This window comes from Aulostomus chinensis, chromosome 19, assembly GCF_037954235.1.
Source record: "Aulostomus chinensis isolate RoL2024-O1b breed Wild chromosome 19, RoL_Achi_v1.0, whole genome shotgun sequence".
Classification (NCBI taxonomy): Eukaryota; Metazoa; Chordata; class Actinopteri; order Syngnathiformes; family Aulostomidae; genus Aulostomus; species Aulostomus chinensis.
Window position 1 is genome coordinate 24150850 of NC_141338.1, and position 6000 is coordinate 24156849.

Sequence of the window (6000 nt, forward strand, 5' to 3'; positions counted from 1 at the left end):
GCCACCTTAAAGGCCTGTGGCTCATAACCTGTGACTAATCTAAACCTTACTGATCATTCAATTGAGGTTATTTTATACTCCTCATAAAACTGTTCATCGTTAAGGAATTTTCTTTTCAGACCAAGTGACCTTTGTTTCACCACAGAGAAGTTGTTGGGCAGAGACACATCATCCTTCTTAAAGGGCAATTTCAAGCTGTCATGAGCCTCTGTGAGTGTTGCAGACCTTTCCACAATATCCATGAACTTCATGTCCTCTCTTGAGAGCCCCCTTTCCTCTGTAGCTCTCTCATTAAAGTTGTGGTTGAACTGCTCACTGAGCATTTTTTCCAACCTGCTAACAGAAATCCTGTTGACAACTACTGAAGGGACCTCAGCTTCCAAGCTGCTGCCATTTCCTTGCAAAGGGCCATTAATAACCCATCCCAGTGCCGTTCTTATAGCATATGGGCCTTATTAGGCTATTTATGACCTCCCAAGGCCCCAATATCTTGGGAGCGTTGCTTCCAATCCACAAATCCACATTAGCCTTTATGCCGGGAATCTTTACCTTTGATAGGTAGGGCCACTTTGCCAAATCTTCTTCAGTCACAATGTTTTCCATGCTTACAGGCATCTTCTTCTGGGTGAGGAGTTCAGGAAGTTTATAGAAAAGATTGGTCTCCAAACTGGATATTTCCAAGTCGTAGTAGGAGTAGTAGTTGTGAATATGCTGGGACAGCCCTTTCCTGTTCCATAGTTTGTAGGAGAAAATTGGTTTGTCTATCAGCAAGATTGAGCCTTTGCATGAGATGTTCTGAACAAAAAGTGGCTGTACTGCCAGGATCCAAAAATGAGCATGTGTTTATTATACGGTCTCCCTTGATGGACTTAATTTGGACTGGGAGGATGGAAAATAGACAGCAATCATCTCCGGCCCCTGTATGACCACAAGCTTTATGAGATGCTGTGATGTTACATACCACGGGCTCCTTGGAATACTTTGTGTTTGCTTTAACTTTGTCATTTTGTCAAATGAAGCACACTGGGATGGTTTTGACCACAAACCCTGCAGGTCAAACGCTTGTCACAGTCTCAACTCCTTTCCAAAAGAAAGCCTTTCTTTCTGCTGACTTATAAGGCTCTCAATGATAAAGCTCCATCCTATTTGAAAGAGCTCATTAGTCCCTACTGTCCGACCAGAGCACTCCGCTCCCAGAATGCAGGTCTTTTAGTGATTCCCAGTATCAATAAAAACAGACTGGGAGGTAGAGCCTTTAGTTACCGGGCTCCTTTACTGTGGAACCAGCATCTCTCCATGGGTCAGAGAGGCAGACACTTTAACTACGTTTAAGTCCAGGCTTAAGACCTTCCTCTATGACAGAGCCTTCAGTTAGGACTGGTTCAGGTAGCTCTGAACCATTGATAGCTATGCTGCTACAGGCTTAGACTGCTGGGGGACACATCAGGTTACATGGAGCCCTCCTCTCCTCTCCTCTCCTCTCCCCCTCTCTCCTCCTCTCCTCCCTGCACGTTTTTTGAACTGTCATTACCACTACTTGTTGCACTTTGTAGTTTGGCCTTGGTGTCTCGCAGTCTCTCTGTGTTTCCACAGATCCACCAGAGCTCCAACCGCCGCCTGCATCGCCCCCCCCCCCCCCCTCTTATTCCCTACTGTTACACCGGCCTGTGCTCCCCTTCCATGAACCAGTCTGCCATCCAGTCCCCCATCAAGCTGGCTTGCTCTCCCTGCCTCCCCTTCCATGAACCAGTCTGCCATCCAGTCCCCCATCAAGCTGGCTTGCTCTCCCTGCCTCCCCTTCCAGAAGCTTCCTTCTTCAGCTGTTATTAACATTTCCGTGTTTCCCACATTTTGTATTGTAAACTGTTTTCTTGTCTGTAACAACATCTACTGCACGTCTGTCCGTCCTGGGTGAGGGATCCCTCCTCTGTTGCTCACCCTGAGGTTTCTCAGATTTTTCCCTGTTAAAAGGGTTTTCTATGGAGTTTTTCCTCAGTCGATGTGAGGGTCTAAGGGCAGAGGATGTTGTTATGATGCCATGTGAAGCCCTTTGAGACAAACTGTTTGTGAAAACGGGCTCTACAAATAAAATTGCCTTGCCTTGCCTTGCCTTGTAGCCAACCACAATAATAAAAGCACAGCAACATAACCACAATTACTGATAAATAAGCCTACATAAATAATTAAATTAAGACAAATACATGGGGTACAAAAGTGCAATATCATAGCAGTGCGTGGGCTCGGCAAGTGTGGCAGAAAAACTGCTAGACAGCCAAATGTCACATCTTCCGATTTTGTGGTGTCCCTTGAACACCACAGCACCCATTGGGCGATCCGGCTCCGCCCATATATCACATCTTTACGTGTTCCATGAACGCCATGGCGACCTGAAGGCCAGTATTTGCCTTCTTTGAGCAAGACACTGAATCCTGACCTGCTCCTGATGGGCCATGGTGAGCGCTTTGTGTCGCCTTTTTGCCATTATTGTGTGAATCTAATGTATACAGTGAAGCGCTTTGGGTTATGCCACCAGAAAAACGCTGTACAGACCATTTAACATTTCCTGAAAAGAAGTAATTTTTTATTGATTGACAGGTCACAGCACTGTGGGGGAAAAAAAACACTGAAGCAGTTGTTTCAGTGGTGCCCTCACAAATTCCAGGCCACAGTTTTGTTATTCATCACAGCGAGTTCCAAACATTAAGGCCGCAAGAGTGGCTTGCAGGAGAGGTAAGTATTTTATTAAAATACCTGAACCCCTCATGAAAGTTAAATGAAATCCCTGGAAGCTGAAAAATGCAATGATCGGCCCGAGTCGTTTACAGTTGATAACTTTGAATTTGATATTGTATTATTTATGTAAGACCTATCATAACTTTGTGTGTGTATAATGTATCTTAAGGTCATTGAATCCCTCTTTCACCACACTGCCACTAAATTAAATTTGGGGAGGACCATATATGTTCTGAGTCACTACGTGGCTGGGGTAATCCTCCATGGCAAGAGAGAACACACTCTGGCTAAGGTCCTTTTTTCCCTTTAGTATTAGCAAAGTATAACAGTGGGATTTAATTTTTATTTTCAATGTTTAAGCATGTGTGTGTTAGGACTAAAGAAATTTGAAAATACAAGTATGTTAAATACTCAGTCTGCTCTTTCATGCAACATGCCCTTCCCCTGACCTCCCTGCTCCTCAAAAATTGATTGAATTGTACTGTATTTAATAGTATAATAGTATGGGGGGCAGTATTATCTTAAACATGATGGCAAAGATAATAATAAAATTGTAAAATGGGCTAAAATAGTATGTCTTTGTTCTATTAATTAATTAATTAATTAATTTTAGGATTTATTCCTTCACAGGAAAAATTATTAATGGTATTATTTTCTCATTTTTTGTTTTTTTACAGGTCAACTTCGAACATTACAATGTGTCATTTGTAAACACTGGCCACATTCACTGGAAGTTCCTGGTAGGTAGATACATCATCACTGCATACAGCTCTTTTCTAAAAGGTCATAAATTACTTTTAAATGATATCATGTGTCCATTTCTCTTAGCAGTACATCAATGCTGAACAGAGGTTGGTGTATCTGATTGAGTCAGCCTGCTCTGTTGCGCTCCGTGCAGAATCAGACGACACAGCAAAAAAATGCCGGTAATTAAGATAGTTTACCTGTCCAGCACAATTGAAGCTATTTTAAAACTTCATGTTTCTGCAAGATGTATTTTTTCTCAGAATTCTGATAACCCAGATGTTCAGTCCTGGTTCTGCTGGACCAGAGTGCAGCTTTTGACTCAGAAGATCATGGCATTCTTCTTGACAGTCTCAGAGACAGGGCAGGCATGTCAGGAGCGGCCCTGCAGTGGTTCGCCTCCTATCTCAGTGAGAGATGTTTTTCTGTGACAGTTGTTCCTTTCAGTTCTGATCCTGCTCCTCTTCTCTGTGGGGTTCCTCTGGGTTCTGTGTTGGCACTGACACTAGTTACATGCTCATTCATGAGCCCCATCTTGGCTGACCTGCACTGGCTTCCTGTCTCCTTCAGAGTCCAGTCCAGGTTGTTCCTGATCACCTTTGAGCTCTCAATGGCCCCAGCTCCATTTGTGACCTCCTCCACGACCATGACCACACCCCAAACCAGTCCCTTAGATCATCTGACCAGGGCCCTCTGGTGGTTGATGACTAAGGATGAGCGAGCATCTCAGGTTGTGGCACCACGTCTGTGGAACTCTCTCCCTCAGGACCTGATAGAGGATCCTCTTGTAGATAGTTTTAGGGGGCCCCTTAAGACACACCTGTTCAGGCCGTCTTTGTGATCCAGGCCTTTGGCATGTATGATACTTGACTAATGCTGTGAGACTCCTGACTAACTAACTTATTTCTTTGCTGATTTTACTTTTGCACTTTGTCTGCATTTGTGTCTTTCTGACATGTTAATTTATACTTTTTTAATGACTTTGGGAAGCATTTCGTGCACTCCTGCCGTGAAGATTGTTTCATAAATACTTTTTCAGAAAAGTTTTTAGATGTATAATGTATAAGTGCAAATTCATTAGATTAACAACTTATAACTTTTTGGATGCAGTGAGTACTTCAAAATACGGAGGACATGTCACAGAAAGAGTGACTGGGTGGATGTTCAGTGGAGAGGGTCCAGCTGTGGAGGTATTGTCATTAAGGTTTATCCAACACTTTAACAATCTAAGGCCATCTAGTTTTTTAAAGTGATTAATTTGTTATTCCAATTGAAGTTAAATTGTTGTCAGACTTTGAAACTTGTGCAAACTTCTTTTACCTTTTAGATGGCAAAGGACGTAAAGCTTTTCCAAAAATGCCAGAAATGTCATTTGGGACAGCTCCAAAAAGGATGGCTGAGGAGAGAATGCAGTTGGCAATCGAAGTTCTAGAAGCCTCTGGTAAGAAGGATTCTCAATGTACATTGACCCATTTTTGAGTAGTATAAAAACATTTTGTAAAGTAAATTTCTGTATGCTTCTATATAAATGTAGATTTATTTTTATATGCACAATTATTTGTGGTGGTTAATCATAATAGTTTATATTTCATTTTAGTTTCTAACCCAGAAACTAGTTGCACAGAAGTAACAGGTAGATAGGTAGGTAGATACTTAATTCATCTCAGAGAGAAATTCACAGTTATTAACAGTTACCTCAGAGCAATTTTTATGCCTTATTTTAAAACGGATGACATTGACCAAAAAAAAAAAAAATCCATGAAAGAGAAACATCTAGAGATTCAGTCCACGGTAAATTTAATGTGGAAATTTTTCGTGTTGCAGCTTCCATATGTAAAGAAAGGGCACAAAAAACTTAATTATTCTATTAGATAAACACAATTTTTGTTTGTTGTCCATCATGATTAAATATTAACTTCTATTCTTGCTGGCCTATTACAGATTCAAAGTGACACCTGTTGCCATTGGTTCCATTTGGAGTGCATAACCATGGATGCTGCAGCCTTGGAACATGCCACCGCAGATCTGTGGAATTGTTGTGTTTGCCAGGAATAAACCCCCCAAAATAAAGTGCCTGTGCAGTTGAGCTTCATGAAAATGGCTGTGTTGTGTAATATGAAAAATGCACTATTTATGCTCAATAGCTCTGAGGTCATGTGACCTAATGGCCCCAAATGACTGCAGAGTCACTTGTCTAGTTGGGCTGTGTGAGACACAGCTCTTGAAAGCAGCATTGAAAGGTTTTGAAAATTAATATGCGGTATTTCTTCTCAATAGCTCTGGGGTCATGTGACCTAACGACCCCAAATGAGTGCAGAATCACCTGTCTAGTTAGACTGTGTGAGACACAGCTGTTGAAAGACACAGCACTGAAAGTTTTTGAAAATTAATGATCAGATTTCAATAGTTCTGGGGTCATGTGATTTGTTGACTCCAAATCAGTGGTGGATCACTTAGACAGACAGGCTGGCTCAGACACAACTCTTTAAAGCAGCTTTTAATGGTTTCCAAAATTAAATTAAA

The 6000-nt window shown here is 41.8% G+C and overlaps 2 long non-coding RNA genes across 2 annotated transcripts; both read left to right on the forward strand.

Moving 5' to 3' along the window:
* Positions 1 to 3439: 3439 nt before the first annotated feature.
* On the forward strand, positions 3440 to 4064 carry LOC147244451 (uncharacterized). Its single transcript, XR_015110498.1, has 3 exons — positions 3440 to 3473; positions 3562 to 3659; positions 4048 to 4064. It is a non-coding gene; the product is annotated as an uncharacterized LOC147244451 (long non-coding RNA).
* Positions 4065 to 4066: 2 nt separating this feature from the next.
* Positions 4067 to 5538, forward strand: LOC147244452 (uncharacterized). The gene is made up of 4 exons (XR_015110499.1): positions 4067 to 4207; positions 4588 to 4667; positions 4805 to 4918; positions 5419 to 5538. It is a non-coding gene; the product is annotated as an uncharacterized LOC147244452 (long non-coding RNA).
* Positions 5539 to 6000: the final 462 nt, after the last annotated feature.